This window comes from Ambystoma mexicanum, chromosome 3p (assembly GCF_040938575.1).
Source record: "Ambystoma mexicanum isolate Mex_15411 chromosome 3p, UKY_AmexF1_1, whole genome shotgun sequence".
In the NCBI taxonomy this organism is placed as follows: domain Eukaryota; kingdom Metazoa; phylum Chordata; class Amphibia; order Caudata; family Ambystomatidae; genus Ambystoma; species Ambystoma mexicanum.
In genome coordinates this window covers 1,120,145,914-1,120,168,680 of record NC_090925.1, presented here as the reverse complement: position 1 = coordinate 1,120,168,680, position 22,767 = coordinate 1,120,145,914, and the positions used below count along the sequence as shown (strand labels likewise).

Below are 22,767 nucleotides of genomic sequence, written 5' to 3'. Positions count from 1 at the left end.
CAACACTGTGTACCTTCGATCCTATCCCACCGCTGCACACCAATTTGTTAAAATGGATTTCTGGCATGGTGGGCAGAGGTTCAGAAGGCCAGCCATGTTTCTTGGAACAGGGTTACCTTCTGGACAAGATGGACCAAATCAAGGTAGCTATGGCGGCAGTTAAGACTAGGTCTCAGGAGGGGTGAGGGTGATCGAAAGCCCACAATGAGCACACACAGTAAACACTACTACAAATTACTCTGTCAGGTGTATATATATCAAAAATACATATACATTTATTAAAGGCTTTTTAAAAATTGGACACAAAGCAAATATCAGCAGTAATAACTAAGCCAACAAAACACTACCATCAAACATATATAGTTACCAATGTCCTAAAGGAATGGCACACAGTAAGGGTCCACAACCTGTGAAGAAAGTGTAACGCTCACCTGATTCCCGTAGAGGCGCCGGTCTTGACTGGGCGTATACCGTATCTTCAAAGGTGATGTGTAACACACGGCTGGCTCTTTGGGCTGGACCTCTGTGCACTGTATGTCTGACTTGAAGGGTAAGATGTCTGCAGATAGAAAATATGGGATTAAGGAACTGGGTTATTGAATGTCTCTCTCTTCTTCCCTTTCTCTTCTCCTGTAGAACCCCAAAGGTTAACGCTCTCACCTTAGGTAAGTGAACGCCGTGCTCTCCATCTGCCTCGGGGCAGGGTGCTGTAACCAGTTTCTTCACTGGATAAGGGGAGCAGGCCTCTTGACTTCAGAGGACTGCTGTCCGTCGTTTACTGCACGAACGGTAAGTTTCGAGTAATTCTAATGTCTTTAAAGTCTTTAGTAATGATGTTTCTTGTTTTGCAGGGTTCCGGCGATGGCGGATGACGGGCTGAAGTGAGTTGAAGATGGAGCCCGTGTGATGAATAGAAGCGCCTGGAAGCACGTAAGTAAGCGCTTGTTGCCTGCTTCACGATGCGCTCCAACTGTCTTTTTATTTTGCAGGTACAAGTTCGGAGCGGCTGCAGGGTGCCGGAATACCCACTGGGTTAGATGTGGAAAGGAGTAATGGCACGTGAGTATTAAAGTTCCCCAATGTCTTTAAACGCACCTTGTTTTGTCTTTCAGATGCGGGATGCAGCGCCGAAGGCCTCCGGAGCGTGCAAAGAGTTGGTAAGCTTTTGTCTTTCAGATGGCGGAATGCAGCGTGAGGCGTTGGTGACAGCCGATGGACCAGGTAAGTGAAGAGCTGTCACTGAAGACCGTATGCTAACCTGTTCTTTCTTGTCTTTATAGGTGTTGCTGAAGACTGGATTCAGGATGGTAAGCCTTTTTCCTTAGGCCCAGGATCAGATGCAGAAGACACGATGAGCGTTCTGCTGCAGAGGATGCAGAATAACGCAAAGCAAGATTCATCCATCGGGTGTGGTTTAAATAGCCTCCTGTAGTGCTTAGGTGTCTCCTTCCACAGCCACGCCTAGGTAAGAAAAGAGTTCCTGCTTTCCAGAAGAGTTCCAGTGTTCTGAATCTAGGGAGTGGCTCCTGCCCCACCCAACAGGAAAAGTAGTTCCAAACAGAAGAGGATCAGAGGCTCAACTGGCAGGCAAGTAAGCAACATGGTCTGCTGCATTTATGAGCCCGGCGCTTCCAGCGCTGGGACTGGGCATATTTATGAGCCTGGTGCCACTGGCGCCAGGACTGGGTCCAAAAGGTCCCAATTGGGACTGGTTGGCACTCGGAACCTGGGTTATGGATCTGCTTCCAATGGAGTTGGGAAAACCCTGACCTTTTGGAAGCAGAGATCATGACAGAAAGGGAGCATACAGTTTTAATATACTTTAGGCAGCCCTTCAATTATCAAACCCAAACTGAGAGGCAGTCCAGTCCCTAAAACGAGGGGAGCCTTATGCTCAAAAGTTATGCTCAAAAGTACTTTTGGATGCAGGTGCATGCGATTGTGTGGTTGGGCAAAAATGGGGTCTCTTGCAGGGGCTGTAGCAGCTCAGAAAGGCGTGTGAGGCAGTGAAGAATGAGTTCCCACTATCCGAGGAGGGTCTCACAAGAGGGCAGAACAGGATCCAAGAGTTGGGAATAGCTTGTTAGCACAGGCTACCTCAATATAGAAGAGTGGCCCTCAGGGGACACTTGTGCGTAAAAATGGATGGATGCGGGTTGCAAGTACTCACCGGCCCAAGGCGCACTCTGGACCAAACTTCGGCAGTCGAGTCCACTTCGGCTGCGAGTTCAAATGCTGGAAGTGTGCGGTTCTGCGGCGGAGTTGCAGGGAGGATTCTGTGGCGGGACAGTGGCGATTTCTCCCTTCCTGATTAAATGATCCACTCAAATTCACTGTAGCTCATGTCAGGGCACAGGGGGGCACAGCAGCAATGCACCCTCGAAGTTCGTCACCACGGCTGTGCGACACAGTGACCGCGTGCACTCTAGTTCAGGCGTTCTCTCCTAATTCGAGACCTAGGCCACCTAAAAGTGTATGAAACTCGGCTGTAGAATGCCTTATAGCCAGTGCTTACAATCTCCAAAGTCTCAAGTGTCAACTTAAGACAGTGGTGGTTTCAGAGCAAAGGTCCCGTGCAAGATGGTCAGTTCACTGGTTGGCCCAGGAACACTTCCAAGAAAGCTTGCTTTCAGGTTAAGTTGGAGGTTGGTACCAGTATTCTAAGGGGTCGATCACCTTTGCAGACTTAAGTTTGATCAGAAGCAGGAGGGTCCTGCGGTCCAACAACAGCAGGTTCAGGGTGCCAAGCCTTCCAGCGGGTCACCAACGGTTCCTTGACTCGGCTTCTTGGTTTCAGGATGCTTGTATCCTATCCTAAGTTTGGTTAAAACACAAGAGATCGACCTGGTATGGGTGTTTGGGCCCTTCTCTCATCCAGAATCTCCTTCGCGCCAAAACGAAGAGGACCCAATGAGATACCTGCTCACATACAGCCATGCCAGACGTGGACCAATCACGGACCACAGTGGTCCCAGTCATTCCCAGCACACCAGACTCTCTGGCACCCAGGATGTGTATTGGAACTAGACAGTCATGCCCACATCCTGGAGGCACACACACACACAGGCATGCAGAAGCTAGTGAAAGCTTCGGTTTGCGGAGGGATCTGCATAACCAAATAAGGGTATTCCCGGGTCTGCTCGACCTGTGGAAGGCAAAGGGACAAGATGGCCAAAGGACAGAACAAAGGACCTCGTGGAATGGCCATTTTGGGGCCAAGCCACTGTCCTGTGCCAAACGCGGTAAACGTGATATGGAACACATGAAAGGGTTACAAATATATGAAAAATACCAGCTGCCTCCAGCTCTGTCCAAGGCACATTTGTACTGCTACTGAAAAATCCTTTGAGGGTGTCTAGGGCCATAAAAATGAAAGGAAGACCCCAGCGCAGCGCGCTGTACTGTAAGGTACTTTGTGCACTGATGACATGTTGCTAAGAACTATCAACAAAGTGAAAGACTAAGGGAAACAAAGTCTCCCAGTACTAACTGTCTTTAAGGGCATGTCGGTTTTCCCATAACAAAGTGAGCGAAAACCCAGCAGAGTGCAGCAGAAGGCTGTGCTCCACTGGCAAAAGTCAGGCTAGGATGGCCAGACAACAGCAAAAAGGTGGGGGTATCACAACTGGAGGGAAATTACACATAAATGAAAATCTTTCTTAACAGGGACTTGATAATATTCCCTGTGGTCTAGAGTAGGGGGAGATAAAGGGATACTTACCTTAAAACCATGTCTTTGTGTTACTGGTCTCGTTCTCCCTTGGATTGCATTTAGGGAGGTCTTGGTCAGGTATGATGGAACCAACATAACCCACAAAGTCTTTTAGTATTTCCTGTCCTTCCCTTGTCTCATTGGGATACTGCGTCTCGCCTAGGGTATTCCCATGAGAACAACCCCACACTCCGCTACCCAGGTGATCCTCCCTCACTCGTCCACACCCAGGGTTGGATCTGAAAGCAACGTCCCTCCCCTAGCCACCTGAATAGAGGATTCCAAGGGTCTACATGTGAGAATATCCCTAGATTTCTCACAGCTTTTATTAGATATGTCATAAATGATATTATGTCTGATGTGATCACAGATGTAATCAGTGGTGTTATATATGATGTAAACAGTGATGTCACCAGTGATGCGATAGATGATGTCATTCTTGTCATAGGCTGCACAACAGAGTGTGCGAACTTAAGGTGGGTTCAGCTGAATTTCAGTGGTTTTGTTGCATCAAGTTCTCGCCTGACCATCCCTCCAACTAATGTTTTTTTCCTTGTAGAAATAAATAAAATCGGGGCATTTTTTAATAGGTGGCACATCAAAGCAATTTTTAAAAACACAGAAAAAGGAAAATTAGGTGGAAGAAAATGTAGAAAAGAGAAAGTGTGGCTACAGTCAGACACCATATTTTATGAAAAATGCATTAAAAAAATAAGCACGCATTGAGATCAAGTCCATCAGTCAAATTGGGAAGATATGGATCCAAAAGAACTGGCAGCCACTGAAGCAACACCTAAACTCTAAAAAGCAATCCGATGTAGATACAACCTACTGCCTTTTCTCAAAGTTACCAATTGAACACACAAAATCACAGCAGCGGATACGAAAGATTGTGGCAGTAACATGTGATGAAATTTAGAAGGGCAGCAAAGTCTACCCCATCAAATGACCTCCAGCTCTCCCACATACCTGCACTTTGACTTGGCCAAGAATCGATAACCTAAGAAAATATCTTATCACCAAGCCTAGGTAATTTGGTTACAGACTTTTGCATGAGTGACCAAGTGCACCCCTTTTTGAACAAAGATCTGAAGAGCTTTTATGGCATGCAATAATATGTACTGCTTTCCAAGTCTGCTTCATTATGCACCCCGATTTTGCAGTTCCTGGGTTTCAAATGTCAAATTACTTTTTACTTTAGGATGTATGTGGATCTATAGATTAATGCACAATCTCCTCTACATGTTCTGGACTTATAGATTTTTGTTCTGTTCCCCTTTGGGAGTGGGAACGTTTTTTCAGTCAAACTCATTATTTTACCCTATCTTTTGGGATACCTTGCTTTTTTTTATTTTTTAACCCTTTCTTGGATAAATGCTTTCCTCCAAATGTTACGGCATCCGTCATTGACTTTTGCCACACACAGCACATTGTGCAGTGTGTCTGGGAGCCCTTTGGGCGTCCCCTGTTATTTTCTGTTATTTTCCTTGTGAGAACTAATGTTTCAACAGGCAGGGGGACATTTAATAGCCTTTCTTTCTTTTATTTTGCAAGATCAGCACACCCAAACTTTTGTGGAGTGCTCAGGGGCTACATAGTATCCCCTTTTTCATGCTCTTGTAATTTTTTGGTTACAGTGGCAAGCTAACCTAACCTGAATGGCCGGTGGCAGTGGTTTTATCCTACCTACTTTTGTGCCTTTTTTTATTGACCTTTATTCGGCGTAGGCCTTTAGGTACATCATATCCAAGAATATACAAAATACCAAAAATACATATTACAATGATATAAAACCATAAAATGTCATTGTCCTAAAACTGTCCTAAAACAAAATAGTCATCGCATAGAGCGATCAGTAACCCATCTTCAAGATACTAGTACATATAATTACAGACTGCACCCCTCTGAAAATGCTAACGCCTCTCACTTGGCATTGATTTAATCCTTGTTAGCCAAGTCCTGTGAATGTACTTGACAAAATAGGCCACATTTAAATCATCAGTTGATCTGCAAAACTGCATTGCGCCACTAACTGACCTGATACAGCAAAGGAGGAACAAATGCTTCAGGTATGAGCTTGTTAAGGCCCTCTCATACTAACATTAAATGGAGGGTGGTTTCCATGTTAATGCCGCAAAGTGCGTAGACTGTGTTCCCATTCCTGTCCCATTGGCTGGTATAGTACCGCACCGGGAGAGTTCCCAGTCGGAATCTCATATACAGGGCACGAGCATGTGTCAGAGCCATTACGTCCAATTATTCTTCAAGCCCAAGGATCAGCTTTTGATTACAGTAATCAGACCCATCAATGCACTTTGTACTCCCAGGTTGTACTCTCAACCGCAGTAGTGCACAGAAGGGTCACCACTGAACCAAAATGATGAATTTTCTTTTGCCATTTGGTGCTGGCTTGTCCCTTCTTGGTCCTTCTTCTGCCATGCTTGGTGGGGGGAGGTCCTGGTTTGACTTGTGTCTTTGGCAGGAATCCTTTGTTAAGCCCGCCAAAGCTCCAGTCTGTCTTTGAGTAGAGGACATTGGGGGGGGGGGACTCAGAAGCTCTGCTGTTCTTTGTCTTCTGGTGTGCCTGTCTGGTGCCAGTTCCCACTGGGGGACTGGGTGTCCTTGTAGGACAGCCACCATCCAGAGTTTGAATGGTGCATGGGTGCCGATTGCCTCAGTACCTGCATGAAAGTCATGGATCCTAAGCCTGAAGAAAGGCAGACCCTGCAGCCACCATTCGACCCTAGTGGCCTGCTGGGTAACCGCTGCTGCTCGCTCCCTTCATCCAAGCATCAGGAGAACTCCGAAGAGGACTCTCCCTTTTAGACTGGTGGGACCAAGCAAGCTTCAGATTACCTGTATTTCGAGCCATCCCACAATGCCCCGGGACCTTTGGCCACTGTGCAGTGCATTGTCTTCCGAAAGAGTGAATCCTCCAGAATCTTTGAAGGACTCCTTCTGGACCGCCAGAGACAAGATTCCACTCCTTAAGTGCCCTCACCAGAGTACAGGACTGAGAAAATGAGACCAATGGACCAGGCTGTAATTGGTTCACCGGTGCTCCCCGAAAGGCGCCAAAATCACAGAACAGAGAAGAATCCCATTAGCAAGAGCCTCTTCACTCAACTGCTGCTGCGAGATCCATTCCAGTATCCCTCCTTTTATCTGCCTGACCAGGAATCCGGTGGCCGGTGTAAGGAACTCATGGGTGGCAACAGTAAAAACAGACAAGCGATCACAGTTCAAGGGTGTTTATTAAGCATGGCGGAAAAATACCCAACCCAAACCTAAGATGGGAGCAAGCGTCGACCATCAAATGAAAATAAGGCAGTCCTTGTGGCATTATGTAAAAATAAAAAGGGCTATACTACTAAGAAAACCATATTGCCAATCCTTATTCTAAAAGCAAAAAAGAAATGTGGGATAATGTTCCTAATAAAGAAAGAAGTGTTCACAAATAATAAGACCAGATGTGATTGCCAGGGGTCTCCCTGCCTCACGTTTTGAGCACAGGACTAGATGGATCTCCTGAGCACAGCACACACTCGAGCTTCCCTAGCATGAGCCGACAGTTCCGTTCCAGCTATCTGGTTCTTGATGGTTGCCTTCGAGGGTTTGATGCATTCAACACAAAGTTCTGTTCCACTTATACTTTGGGTGACGCCTTCATCCATGGGTCCCCCTGTTCCGAGCGCAGACCCTTCACCAGTCGTATTCAAGCAAAACACTAAACTCCTTTTCTCAATGAACTTTGGGTGAGGAAAAGTAGGGGGCCCACAAGAGCAGTGCTGGGGGTTCGGGGCCGGGCCGGAGGAGTGTGCTTGTGTCGACTGGTAACCTAAGATTCATGAAGGTCCAGGCCGTCATTCTCAGCGGCAGTGCGGTGGTTAGCAGGGAAGGGAAAGAGAGCAAGAGGTAGAGAAAAGCAGAGTTTTGAGAAGTTTCTGGAACTTAAGGAGGTCTGACTCAAGTCTGAGAGGGGCAGGGAGGCTGTTCCAGAGAGGCACCAGCTGAAGGGAGAGACCTGCCACACACACTCTGCTTGGAGATGCATATGACAAGCAGAGAGTTAGAGGAGTGGAGCAGAGGGAAAGTTGGAGATAGCGTGGTCCCAGACCCCAGAAAGCCTTGTGGATCATGCAGAGGGTCTTAAATTGGATCCTCGCAGCCACAGGGTGTCAATGGAGATCTTTGGCGAGATATGGTCCCTGGGCTTGAGGCCAAGGATAAGTCTTGAAGCCCTATTCTGGATTAGCTGTAGGGGGCATAGGGAGGAAAGGGGGAGATTGAGGAAGAGGCTGTTGCATTAGGGCAGTCTAGAGCGAACTAGAGCTCTGGAAACATTGAGCCTTTGGGGAAAGGTGAGGAAGGTGAAGATGGAAGTGGCCTTCTTGGCAAGGTCCAAAATGTGAGGGGTGAAGGAGAGAGAAGAGTCGAGATTTTTGGCGTAACGGGATGGTGAGCGTAGAGGGCCCAAATAAGGTGGCCAGAGGGTAGGAGGGAAACAGTGCGCAGGTGTCCCAATAAAAAGGATCTCCATCTTATTGGCATTAAGACAGAGGTTGTTAGCCACAAACCATGCCTGGATAACGGACAGACAATCGGGGATGAGGGAGAAGGGAGAAGCGGTAGTGGAGGGAAGTTTGAAGGAGAGCAGAGTGTCATCAGTATAACACTGGAAATGAGGAGGGAAGCAGCAAATCGGGTGAGCAAGAGGGGCGAGATAGATATGGAATAGCCATGGCAATAGGAAAGAGCCTCAGGGGACACCGCAGATAGAGAGTGAAGTAGTGGAGAAGAAAGGGCCCAGCTGCAACTGGGAGAGGTGGTTCATGAGGAAAGAGGTCAGCCAATCCAGTGCCCGATCTGTTCTGCCAGGGGTGTCAACTGAGCCGTTTTAAGAGGATAGAATAGTTGGCTGTCTCGAAGGCAGAGAGATTGAGGAGAATGAGAATGGCAGGGGAGTTAGAGTCAAGATTTGCAAGCATGTCTTCATGAGTGTTCAGGAGGCAGTTTGTGCCTCTGGATGCCCGGGATCAGATTGATGGTCATGGAGGCAACCAATGCGTTAGTGTTTCTCTGGCCTATGTGTATACTCCAAGTTCTTTGTACCACCTACAGCCCTGTCTCCCTCCAAAGATAAACCTGGCTGATAAGCCATTGCTACCAACACACTTGTGTGGTTCAGGTCTACACTAAGAGTTGGAGCCCTGCGTTCCAAGTGTGTGTCTTCTAAAGTCTTACCTGTTAGTGGACTTTTGTTAGTTAAACTCCCCAACAGTCTGAACGTATATTTTGTTCATCTGTACAATATGAGCTATGCTGGCCATACCCTACATTTCTTTCATTTGTTTGCATTGACCTATGGCATCTAATCACTTCCATGTTCACACTGCTTCCCTTTTAGGGTTTGAGATGTAGTCCTATGTTTAAAGTTTAATGGTCACCGTCAGCCTCGTCCGTGTCTTGCTACTTCCAAAAAAACAGTCTTTCAGGATCATGGTGCCATGATCACACAAAAGACATTGCGCTGCCAGCCAAATACCTAAGACTTTAGAACCCTTTGAGCTGTCCGACTTGCCCTTGTAAAGCTTCCCTAGTATTCCCTCCTTACCAAAAGACTACTGTCAGACTCCCAAAACCCATGTGCTCTCCACCATATCAGGTGCACAGATTTTGGTGAGGTACCCTCCATATCACAGTCTCCCCATGCTGGGGTGGCATCTCCACACTGCTGCCTTGACCTGGATGTCATGCAGAACACTGAAGAGTCCACCCTTCCACTCAGCATCAAGACCAAAATCATTGAATTTTTCTCCACTTCTCCCAAATACATAATGATAATATCATGTCAGCCCTGCAATGACCACCCAGACAAGTGGGGGTGCATATGAAAATGTGGGGAAAAATGAATACGCAAAAAAAACCAAAAAAAAAATGCTGCTATAAAATCCCCAATGAGAACGGCAAATGCTACGCAAGAGTTATATATGTTCGGCTAATGTGTGGTCCGTTAAATTAGTCATAAGAGAAAGAACACAAACATTCTTCTTAATCATCTTCTAACAAGTATCGATCCCCAGACATAAAAGGCTCATTTGTTAGAAACACTCACTTGACTCTCTCTAGCGCCATGCTACAAATCTCATTGCACGATATCACCACTGTAGTTTTAGGGGACATTCAGCTCTGCATCTGCGCCTTTAAAGCCACCCATATATATTGTCATGCAATTCTTGAATTGTACTCCCCGGCTTTAGGCGCTACCTTAAGAAAAGCACAATGGAGCCCTCTGTCCACAGAGCATCTCCCGTGCAAGAGAATACTTGGGAGACTTTGGCTTTACTTGGTGCCCGGGAAATATCAAATACCTAGGCTTTAAATATGCATTCGGTCCCAGACATTCATGCATCTTAAACACCTCCAACATCATAGACAATAAGAAAACCACTCTTAACAGCTGGTAAACGCCCACTCTTGCTTGGAGGTTGGTGGTAGAAGGAACCAGACTGTGGAAAAATGACCCAACTCGTTGGCAACCTGCTAATGGTAATCCTAATTAGTATCTCTCAGTGTGTTTTCCAAGACCACAAATAAAATAACTACAAAATAAATAGGATGAGGTCATCACAAATTTCACAAAAAAGAAAAAAAAAAGAAAAACTAGCCAACCATCGGACAAGATATTTTTCGCCTTCTTCAAATTACCACAGATCACTGAGGCCATGATTAGACCACCTTCTTTCACAATACCATTGGATAAACTAAAGTTGATCCAACAACAAAAAACTCTGTACGGACAGCCTGCACGTTGTATAGTACAAACTTCACAGTACGATGCTAAAACGGACACCCAACCTGGGTAAGACTTGTCCAATAAAGTAGTCGTAGTAATTAGGTCTGTGACAAATCTGGGAACATTGTCTGTTCTTCCCATGGTGGAGCCACCCACTTTCCAGCTAAAAGGTGAGCCTGTTCAACAAAACCCTCCCTAGGGGTTTGGGAAAGCGGGACCTCAGTGGGAGGGACTCGCCTTTAAAGGTACAAGGACTCCCATTCCTATCGGGAAGAATACCATGTCCGCCTATATGGCAATAGAAACGACTACTGTTGTTTCAGTTGATCCGTATTCAAAACAAAAAACAATTACTTACTCAATGTTGGCTCAAAGTAATGCTGGAATCTTTACAAACTCGGCAGCTGGTGAAGAACAACAATGCAGAGCTAGCACTGGAGTGGAGGAACCAAGAGACGAGAGAGAGATGCCAGGAGGCAGACAATGGAAAGGGTGGTGCTGCAGAGATGGAGAAAGAAGTATAACCACCTTACTTAGTGGTGTGCCCATGTTGCAGACATGGTGGGGTTGGGGCCCACAAACAAACGCAGAGACCAAGACCAGCAAACAACAGAGGAACAAATGCGCCACCCTCAGAGCAAGGACCAGTGAATGTCCCATGACAGGCAGAATACAGGAAGCAAATCCTTACGAGACGGCAACCCCAAAGAGAGGGGCGAACGGCAACGTCCCCACTGAGATGCTACTCCACTGGAGCACACACAATGGCAGTAAAGGTACCAGGGTTACCCAGGGTGAAGGGAGTAGTGTGGAACAAAGAGAGCAGGGAGAAAATGACAATGAGTGCTGTGGACGCCCTAGAATTCCAAATAGTGAAGATTGGTAGAGGTCAAAGATATAACCATAAAAGATCCCTAGAGAATTAAGTGACATTGTTCAACCTATGAGAAGAGGGGAACCTTGAAGCTTCCATCAGTCTATCCAAGACACAAAACCAGTGGAAAGAAAACAACCAAGTTGGGGAAGACGGATTAAGAAAGTCATCCCTCCCATTACAAAAACGGAGACATCCGAGTTATATAAAGACATATATTCAGGAAAACCCTAATTAAAGATAGCCTGCCGATCTTTAAAATAATTGGGCAGGAACTTGAATCAACCACTACTAAGTCGGTCCAAAAGTGGGTTTCTCTGCAAAAAACCAAACTGGAAGCCCTACAATGCTCACTCAATGATTTAATAACGAACCCACAAAGAGTAAGTGAAAAACTAAAATTGGAGGACTGGATCACCACCATGGACAAAGCAGCTTCCACCAAGTGCTTAAACCATTTACCTCCAATTTATAACAAATTGAATCGTCCCATGATGTACTGTCTGCGATTTCCAGATAAAAAACTGCGCTCAACTTTCTTGAGGGCTCGCTTAAATCTGCTCCACACCCGTGAAATCTTAGGAAGAAGACTGCAGGCCAGTTCAATTACATGCAGATTGTGTGAAGACCCTGGCTCGGTGGAGAACATCCGCCACCTGCTCTTAAACTGCCCGGCTTTGAACGACATTCTCGCTCCATTTTTGACTCCGCTTTGGCTTGACTCGGTCTTGATTGAGGAGCACACGTGGTGGTGCCGTTTAATATCTGGCGAGAAGCCTCGATGGGCGGTAGCCACGGCCAAAATATTGGAAGCAGCCTTCATTAAAATCGGTGGCTTAGCCAGTGATCTGCCGGTGCAACTCTGAAAACTTCCGTGAAGTTTAGTCGCTAAGCTTTACATTGGCGAACTCTTCTCTTGATTTTCTTTTTGATTTACACCTACTGTATTCAGCAACTTCTTGTAAAAATCAATTTTTCCTTTGATTGTACACAAGTAAATAAATAATAAATAAAGACATAAAACAAGTGGACAGAAAACTAAGTTGGAGGAGAAGGACTAAGGCGATCATGCCTCCACTTAAAGAAACTTGAGACATTTGATTTGTATAAAGATTTACAACTTATCCTATTGAGTCTAAAGAGAGACATGAAAACTTTTATTTGGTGAATTGTGAAGAATATGGTTTTGAACTGTGAGCAATACCCAGAGAGAGACCCAAGTAATAGTGGCTGGACAAAGCCTGGGCTAAGAGGCTATTACAATACCATGGCTTATTTTAATGTTTTTTCACTGAAGTGGTAGAGCCAGACAGTGAGTAGGTTTTTCGACAGAGGACTCCTTTTTTGTTTTGACATACGACAAGCATCTTTAGTTTAGTTCGTAGGCAGGTAGGGAAATGACTCTTAGCAAAAGGGGACAGATGGGCATATTTGCATTTAATTTAAATAAAACACCCTTGAATGAAGTCTGACCTCTTCGTCACAGGACATTTTAAAATGACAGAACTACTCTAGGTCCAGGGGACCTTCTAGACGATGAGGCTGGGAACGTAGAGCCGCTATCAACCTTAAAAAGCCGCTAAATAAAATCCACTTGTTGAGCAAGTGATTAAATGGCCTTGGCACAAGCTTGATGAAGACCAAAGTGTACGGACTGCTACTGTATATTGCTTGGATTACCAGACATTGTTGCGCATAGAAAGAAAACTTAAAACGACTGACTTCATTTAAATATTTCAGTTGTTCACTGGTCCTTAAGAGTTGTGGGCATGGCCTTACATGCAATATGGGCCGCTAGGTACCTGGAAGCTGAATGGGAGGATGCTTAAGGATGGTTCTTGGCACATGACTGTCTGAACTTCTCACGGGGCTCAGGCTACAATGCTATTAGCACCCAGATGTGGAGCAGAGTTGTAAGAGTTATGCCAAAACGTACCAAAAATGAGGGCAATCATGAAAACTAACAGACAAACATAGCCCCAAGCAGTGGACGCTTGGCATCCTGGGTACCACTAATCCTTTAATCGCAAAAGAAAGTGACAGGGCTGTCTGTGTGAGGGGCCATGGAAGGCAGCAGGAACAAGCAAGAGGGGAACCAGACAGGGAGGGAGGAGTAGGAGGGGCACGCAGCCACCATGGTAAGTGGTATGTGCTCGACACCCATCATTATGCGTGGCAATACCCAGGATTATTGTCCAGAAGGTCTTCATCCACATTGATGGGCAGGATGGCAATGTTGCACTCCAGGGGGCCAATATGGATTCAAGCCAGCAAACTTCCCAGAGTAGCTTGTATGTCATAATCCTGAACCCTAGTACTGCACAGCTCAACACAGGCTACTCTTGTACTCACCCCTGCGACGGCAGTGCAACTCCACAACAGCTCAGGTGCCAGATGAAACGCTCTGGGGTAAAAATCTGGCCAATGATGATCCTCTCCACCACTGATCGGTTCACACCAGATTTCTTTGCCTGAAATCACACATTTCCATCCCAAGAACCACAAGGCTCAACCCACGAGGTTTAACTTTAAAGCAGCCAAAGGGACAATGGCACCATCAGACAAATTCATTATTGTAGTTGGGAACCAGGGAGGGGGCGTAAATTGCATTTTTTTTTGTTTGATGGGCCCTTGGCTTCTCTCCCAATCCAGCACCCTCGCCTATACAAATAAAGAACCACGGGTCTTCAGTCGTGCAGCCCAAAACAATCCCTCATTTGCATTTAATTTCACAGCCTTCCTATTGCTGCAAAATAGCTACGAAAACCTACCAAGAAAACGAAACTTTGGGGTGCAGGCATAATGCACACCAGTAATTTGGAGCACCCAACAAAAAAAAGAAAAAAAAGAAAAGGTAGCGGCCTCATTTTTAAAGCATTTTTCATATAGCGCTCACATTACCAACCGACGACTTCAAAGCTTATGTCGCACAACGGGCACATGGAGGGGGTGGCTAAGGCCATACAGATAATCTGCAAAAACTGAGCAATTATAAAAGACATCGGCCGAAACAAACCTTCATCCCGACTCTGGAATGGGGCAACATGCCTGGGAAGTTAATTTGCTGAGACCAGAACAGGCAGCTGAGCGGATCGATTCCGCAAACCATGAAGCTGCATTGCTGCACTGCCTGCAGCCGCGCAGCGCATTCCGTTCTAATCGACAGTTACACGCCGCAGATAACCTTACCGGTCCCACGGGTCAGGACGTGTACCGCGCCGTGCCTTGCCGTCTGTACACATGTACCAAAGCCACACGCTAGTCAGACACGCTTTAACAACCACTTAGCTTTCAACACAAGCTCAACGTGGCTGTAACCCCTAACAAGCCACCCCAGCTGTTAAAAATGAGCTCATTGCAGACTCACCTTCGAACGGAGACCAAGGTTAACCCCTTCCTGGGTCGCACTGCACCGACTGAACTTTGCCCTCAGGCCGTGTCTCCCAATAGACGCAGTCAGTGGAACCTCTCAGTGAGATCCGACCGCAGCCAAACACAGTCCCTTCAGAGTTCCGGGTGCGTGCAGCTCGGGCTGCCTACACCAGAAGCTCCGAGAGCGAGGCTGCTGCGCGCACAACAAAAAAAGCCCCACGCATTCTTGGCTGGTCCCGGAGAAAGCCTTCCTGGTATCGCTCATCGAGAGCCGCGGCAGAGGGTGGCCCCGAGCCAAGTCGGGCAGATGCCCGCGCATTCGCAACTCCTGCCCGTGGCGCGGCGCAAGAGGGACCCGGAGACGGCGACGCCGGAACCGAGGCCTAGCTGGTGGGAGCGCGCGCACTTTCCGCCGCCCGCCCGTGGCCGCTCCCCAACCCAAACACTGGGATTTTAATTTCAGTATCGGTTTCTGAATGTATGCTGGTTTTTGGGAAAGTTCAGGTTTCGGGCCCTTGCTTGGGTGGATTACATGTCGTGTACAGTTTTTGCAGCCGGCGTCTGAGGGGTGGTGGTTGGGGAAATTCAAAACCACTTACAAATCGAAGCCAATTTGCCTGTTCTTGTGTTGGGAGCCCTGCCTGCAGGGGCATTCTTAACAGCACAACTATACTTCCCTACCCAAAAGCAACAAGAGAAAGGAAGAATGCGTCCATGGTCTGTATGCAGCATGACTGGGTAACCAAACACGTAACCGAGTATCAGGTAGTCGTTTGTTTTTATCAGGGACTGCAGCCATTTTAACCTCAGTGGCTGGTTTCTTAATTCCACTGCATCCCATCTACGTACGCCCTTCACGTCTCCCCTCTTCGATCATTTCAGAGACTGCAATTAAGTAAAGCAGAGGTCTGCAACCTCTGGCTCTTCCAATGTTTTGTACTGCAACGCCCATCAGAGCACCCCTCACCAGACAGCCATAGAGGAGCAATATGACATATTGGACTCCCTCAGAATCAAATATGAGAAAATGGAGAAAAGAGAATTAGACTCTTCAGTGCACACGTTTTACACACTTCCCATAAACCTGTCAAGTGGGGGGCGGGGGGTGGAGGGCAGACATCTGTGTTCAGCATCCAGGACACATGTTCAAAACCTACCAAACATACCAACATGCTCCATTCCTTTTGGAAGATGCAAGTCCAGTTTGGTTTGCATTTCTTCGATTCAGTGACGTGCAGTTCTGGTGTTCTAAAAAGGTGGTGAGGGGACTCTGGTACTACGGATCCCAGAATACACAGAAAGAACAAGGATGGTCCACCCTCTCAAACAGGGTGGGGAAATGTTCACATGCATGGTTCAGCCAGAGCCAACTCAGCCTTTAATCCTTCCAAGTCCGATACACAGAGTTCCATTACATTTTGTTAGATCAAACTCCCATCCTTGCAGTGCTTAGAAGAAGAGGAAGGAATCCGACATGGGGCACCACATAAAAATGCGATGTGATATCTGGGCTGCTCTGCAGTGAAGATCACATTGCACACATGACTGTAAGGCAATCCCATGTGCAGTGGGCATGACAGATCTCCAGACTTCACATTGGGTAAGAATGTCACGATGCAGTCTGCCCCAAGTGGTTATGCTGCAAACGCACACGTTAATTCATACCTTAATTAAAATGTGTGTTCTAATGCGGGCCTTTAACGCAGCATCCCAATTTACTTGGACTCGGGATGGGATGGTAAAACATTAAGCGGAAACTTTGACAGGAAGCCATCAGTCTGGGTAGCATTCTAGAGATGTTTTTTTGTAACAACAACATGGTGCTAATTCACTCTCAGAAAGTGAGGGCTGCTACTCAAGCCTCACTTTCTTAAATGATCCATGCCAAAAAAAGCATAGTGCACATGTGCATTATTTTCTGGGTCCAGTCTAACACACCAACAACTGCTGACACAACAACCACCATGTATTATTTTGTTTTGCAACACGGCAGCCAGAGTACCATGTACATTCCTGCCAAACAGCCTTTTGGAATCTAAAGTAATTTCATCCAGGGGTTGCCTGTGCATGTGATTCAAGGTATATGTAACTGTACCTTCAACGCCTGGTTGGAGACTTATTGATATTAAGCCATCGTTATTTTTGTTACATAAATAAATAGGTGCTTTTAAAATCAGCCAATTTGCCAGTTTTTTCTCATTTGTGCCTACTAGCTAGTGCAAGCCTCTTCTGTCCCCCTCACCCTAGATAAGCGGCGCACCACTGCAATCTAGGGTTTAGCAACTCTAAATAGGGACTAATAAGAATGGTTGGAGGGCAAGGCAGAGTGAATTTATTTGCGTAACAAAAACGAAATACTTGGGGCCTGATTCATGGAAGTGTTTTATAATGGCGCAATCCCATAGGAAAACGTTCCATGAATCGGCCCCTTAACCTGTCCCCACAGTGTGTGAACGCGAAAGGTTTGGTTACAGGTTAGCCACCCACCCCCAGTCCCTGTGTGTGTTCTTTAGATATTAAACTATGTCTGGTTTGATATAATGGCTTTTGGAAAGTTGGTTATTAATGATCAAAACGTTTTCTTTTTTATTCAACTGGCTTTCCAGTGACACCTGCATGTGTTGTGCATCACTATATAGGGCCAGGCTCACCCACAACTAACCGTTGGGTGTAGTGGAATTGGCTCATTTTGTTCTTTGCTTGGAAAGCTGAACACTTTCCCAGAGCTTAACTGGTTCCACCATGTGGGTCGGGGAAAAAGGGGGGGGAGGGCTTTGGAGGGACTACTGCTTCAAAGGCAGCCCTCCCAGGACGACGCTGATGATATAACAGGGTTCTAATATACAGTCACTCCAATATAGGCCATCCAAGAGTGGGAAGTTTTGGCTAGCCAAGGAGAAAGGTTACAACTAAGTTTCCACTATCTTGGATTTTTCTAGGAGACCGCCCCCCCCCCCACACACACACACACCCCTCAACTTTCTGCAGACAACTCTGGAACTGACATCACCAAGCAAAGATCTGTCGCACAGCGAGATAAGATTGGACCCTCCCCTCACCCACTGGTTTCACAAAGCCTTCATGGGCATTGGGAACGAGAAGAGCAGGAGAAGGACTTTCAACAACCCCCGAGACACTGGACAGGATCCACCAGCAACCCAGAATTAAAGGAACAGCATTGGGCTCAGTTTCTCGCCTCAAACGGTATTTGAGCTGACTCGACTACTTTAGAGTCATTCTGAAGCCACTGCAAGACCCACAGTGCTGCCTTTGACTCTAGATGCCTTACAAACTGTTTAGCCGCTGTCTCAACCACAGCCTGTCTTATTTTTCTAGCCAATCACTGTCAAAGCACCACATCAGTGCACCTCTTCGAGTTGACAAAACTATTGAAACCGCCAACTCCTCCATCGCCTGCCTGCTCTCCTACCGATTTCAACCTGGTCATCGCTGGACCGCATAGAGCAGACTGTCTCAAAACCTGCTTGATCCATTGGAAGTGCCAAGAAACCCGACTCGACGTGATCGAGCCCAGAAGATGAAAAATGACATTCACAGTGACTATCCCCCTGGCTTGGTTACAAGGGTCCTAGTGACATTTACAACCTCACTTCATGCCTTTTTAAAGGCATAACCTTAAAATTGGACATTGCTGCAAAGACAATTGCCTGCAGGTCCCGGTCTTCAAACCTAGAGTGTTTCCGTTATTCAAAATCTGCATAGTCTATGCGTTGCTTTACACAGTGGGTTATTGGTGCTTTTATAGCGTGTTTGTAGTTTTAGTTTAATGAAAGACTCCTTTATTTAAAGAACTTTAATCGGTAATTCCTCTTACTTAGGTAGCAGAGTACTATTTTTGGATGCTTGCTTGCTGGCTCACAAATCAGCATCACTTGACGAGCATAGCCTGTCCTAGGCCCAGGCTAAAGAGGTGAAGGATGTGTACTAGTTATGTTGTTCCAGTTTCAACTTTATGATTGAGACAATTTCTGATTAAGTAGGTGTGTGGGGCTGAGAAGGAGTTTAGAAATCACTACGCTGTACTCCTGCAGAGCAGTTGTCATTTTTTCACAACTGCAAAATGTATCATTGTTTGAAGGCCTCCCCTGTCACAACCATAGATGTAAAAGAGATGTAAGATGTGTGAGAAACCTAAAGATGTCTCCCTAGCTAGTCCCCGTGGATCTGTCATCCAGCTGACCAGGACACAGCCATCGCTACTGGATCCAGTTCCTGAGGGTGGACCATTGAGGGAGGATCACCTGGATGGGGGGTCCTCAGGGAGTGGACAGCGATGGGTGAGATGCAGTATACCCCTTTCTCTCAACACCTTTTCCCCATCCTACCACGTAAGACATTCAAAACCACTGCCCTTCTTTTCCGACAAACACTTTCACACGACACACCAGAGAACGGACTAACACCAGAGCCGTTTACCTGACATGTCCCAATCCAAGGGTAAGGCAATTGATAAGAATCACACACACCCGACGGCCATTTCCCTTCCATACAGGGATAAAGAATGGCGCAAGAGAGCACTGTACGAGCAAGGTGAGCACTGCAGACAGCACAACGGCACAACTAACAAGGCACGGCAGTTCAAGAGAAGAAGAAAGACGCCGGGAATCAAGAGGGTTGCGAGGAGAGACGTGTCAGGATTAGGGGCTGTTCGGGACTGAAGAGACGCCAGAAACTGAACAAATAGGGCAAATACTACAAATCCCATGAGCACTTGCGGAAACTGGTAGGCCCCCGCCGTGCAAGCGTGTGGCCAGTTGAGTTTGATTAGGAACGGTTTATTAAGGCCACACGGCGCACGGCAGGTGTGGCTTATTGTGGGTGTGTGAGGAGCTCCATGTTGGAGTGAATTTCCACGGAGACGGCGGCGGGCGGTGACCAGGCGGTTCGAGTTGCAAGCAAGGCTGCCACTGTAAAGTGCCGTTTCATCCAGCGTCCGGGACGGCTTCTGAGCCTCCCGTACTTCAGAAGTGTCTCATGAGTATTTTTCCCACGTTTTGAATTAATTCTGTGTACCACGGACATTTGGTTATTGAAGGGCTGGGGTGCGGAAGGGCGGCAATGTACTCCACTGGTCCGGTACTGAGTCTGAATTACGGCTGCATTGTATACGAACATTGTTGGGGACTACGCCCTGGTATGCAAGGCCTTCTCCAGGACATTCAGATACCAATCCTTATTCAACAGGCATATAGGGTTACTTTTCTGATAAGGGGAATTACTGCACAAATTATGTCTGGCATAAGGAACCGAGTACCTGAAGTCAGTACTCATGTGTACATGTGTTTTCATGTCATGATGATCACTATTGCTATGTGCTAGCCCAAATGGGCCATGTGTTGTGTCCTTCTTGAGGAGAGTAAGTTTCTCCATTGTATGTTCCATCCTGCTTGCTTTATGTAGTGTTTTATGTCAATGTGCATTGTGGTGCATGTATTAAGATGTGCTGTGGTGTTCTCAAGGGAGTTTCAAGTATGTCATGTTCAGGAACTAGGCAGGTTTAGTAGTGTAGTGTTTTTGCCTGTTGCTTCCCTCGACCTATCCACACTAGGGTTTCCTTCAACCTTTTCCTGGTTTCCCTATAATCCCCCCACCCTGTCCACAACCTCTTCCTAACCCTCTTCCCCCCACTGGCTGCCACGTGGTGTCCTGTTCACTATACCAGGCACCTGTGCCAACCACGGTGGGAGGGTCGACTTCATTCGGCTTCTGTGGTTCGGGGGAGAGTGACGACCGCTCTTCCCTATTTAGTTGTGTATCTTGACAAGACGCGTCCTTGCCCTTTTCATCCCATGCCCACGGAACCTTCGTGGAAGAGGACTGAAGACCACTAACAATAGCACAAGTGTCTTGCAGCAGATGTCAATGGTACACGTGGCAAGCCTAAGCAGGAGCGAGGGAAGGCCTGACTCCAGTGAAGCCGAAAGCCAAGCGTTTCATCATAGCCGGTGAGTTGAGGGAAGAGCCAATAAGAACAGGACTGTGTTGAATGAGATTGCAAAGTGGCAAGTTTATACCAAGTTCAATGAACTGTGAAAAGTGTTAAGGGGAGACCAGCTGCAGAGGGAAACCGGCACCACATGGGTGATAACCCGAGACACTCTGGTCGATCCCCATTTAAGCAAACCTACAAGTACCAGAAGGCCGTAGGAATGCTGCCAAAAGAGGTCAAAGTGGTTGATTTAGATTTTTGATCTACGGACTTGAATACGGACTTAACCGTATTGGGGCGCAGATGGAGATACAATTGTGAAAATAAGAAGCAGACAAGGCAGTAAGTCACTAGTTCTTTTCTGTGTCCCTAGAGATTGTCGCACTAATTGGTCATTATTTAAACAGAAAGGTTTTCAAGGCCTTCCGGAACTGAGCAAGTGTCTGACATTCCCTAATCTTTTATTTATCATGGCTCCAACCACAACTACATGGTCTTCTTTGGGGATATATGGTATAATTCGTTGAAGTATCCTTAATGAATAATATGTGGATTGATCCTTTCCCCCCACCTGTGCCTCACTACCCAGGTTCTCCTGCCATGTGCATCCTAGGTTCTTTATCTTAGTAGAGAATTGAAGTTTCTCCCCAAGAATACAAGCGACAAAAGATTTTTCTTACGGATGCAACCTGAATCGACTCCGTTTTAGCTGCATTCAGCTGAAGTTGATTTCTGGACATCCATCCATTTAGCTCTTCCAAACAGCTAAATGGATGGATGATTTTTACAAAGGCCTCCTCAATGTTATCAATTTTAATATATATCTGAGTATCATCTGCATAAGAATGGTAACTTAAGCCATGACTTTTCAGGATGTTCAACACTGGCTGCATATATAAATTGAACAAGGGAGTGAGTACCCCACAGCGCATTGCAATAGAATCTGAGATATAGCCCCCAGATTTCACGTGTTTGTGTCTGTCACCAAGAAATGATCCAAACCATTTCAAGGCTTGGTCGTAAACATTACCGGGCATTGTTCAGTGCTCAAGTATAATGCTAGGCTTGTCTGTATCAAAGGCTGCGGACAAATCCAACATTACAAAGAGAATCAGTCCCCCTTTGTCCGCAACCTCTAACAATTCATCATGCACTGCCAACAAGGCCGTTTCGGTCCCATACATGGGTCGAAATTCTGACTAACTTGTCACAGTGACTCCTTCGCAACAAATGTATGCAATTGTGAGGTAACCACTTTCTCTAGAATTGTTCCTGGCCATAATAGGCCTGCCACGGTTCGATAATTCTTTAAACAGGCTGGATCAAATTTGTTCTTTTTTTTTTAAACAGTGGAGTAATAGATTTTTTTTTTAATTCCCTAGGTACCACGTACCATGGGCTAGTGACTTATTAAAAATGTAGTAATAAAAGGGAGAAATATCTTTTGCTAGACTTGCAGCTGAGCATGCAGACAGTGTAAACATAGTCATTAGTGGGTTTGAGCTGTAGAATCAAAGATTGAACATGGTCCTCTGTCACTGGTTGGATATTGAACCTCACACATTCTAAGTTACTCCCTATTACCATTGCATCTACTTGAGTGTTCAAGCCTCTTTCAGTTTACCGACTGACACATCTGGGTCTCCTCAGTCTGTGCCCTAATACTTTCTTGGATAGTTTCGATTTTCTCTTTTAAAAAATGCGTTGAACATATTAGCCTGTGTTAATGAAGGCTGAGATGATGATCTAATGCAGCTTGGTTTGCAAAACCTAGCAACTACTGCAAATAGTTCTCTTGGCCAATTGCCGGCGTTGGTAATTTTAGTATGGAGAAAGTCCCCTTTGGCCATGAAGATGGCTGGTTTATACTTTGTCAATGCAAATATAGCATTCTCTGGTGATCTGCGCTCTCTCCATTTTTATCATCTGTTTGGCGAGCCCTCTTGCGAAGGGGGATCAGATTGGGTGTAAACCAGGATTTAGAGATTCTATTGATTATCGGTTTTAATGGAGCATATTTAGAACAGATGGTGTTCAGAATTGTAGTGCCCTGGGCCAAGCAT

The 22,767-nt window shown here is 46.3% G+C and overlaps 1 protein-coding gene across 4 annotated transcripts in view; it reads right to left on the bottom strand.

Moving 5' to 3' along the window:
• SHROOM1 (shroom family member 1) overlaps window positions 1-22,767 on the bottom strand; it is a 439,332-nt gene that overhangs the window by 204,133 nt on the left and 212,432 nt on the right. Inside the window, exon 1 of one of the 4 annotated variants that reach the window (XM_069652492.1) lies at window positions 14,750-15,158. The exons of 2 other annotated variants lie outside the window; for them this stretch is intronic. The gene's annotated coding sequence lies outside the window, so the exon portion shown is untranslated. Of the gene's footprint in view, window positions 1-14,398; window positions 14,552-14,749; window positions 15,159-22,767 lie in introns of those variants that run through there. One more of the 4 variants, XM_069652494.1, reaches the window with a different exon arrangement.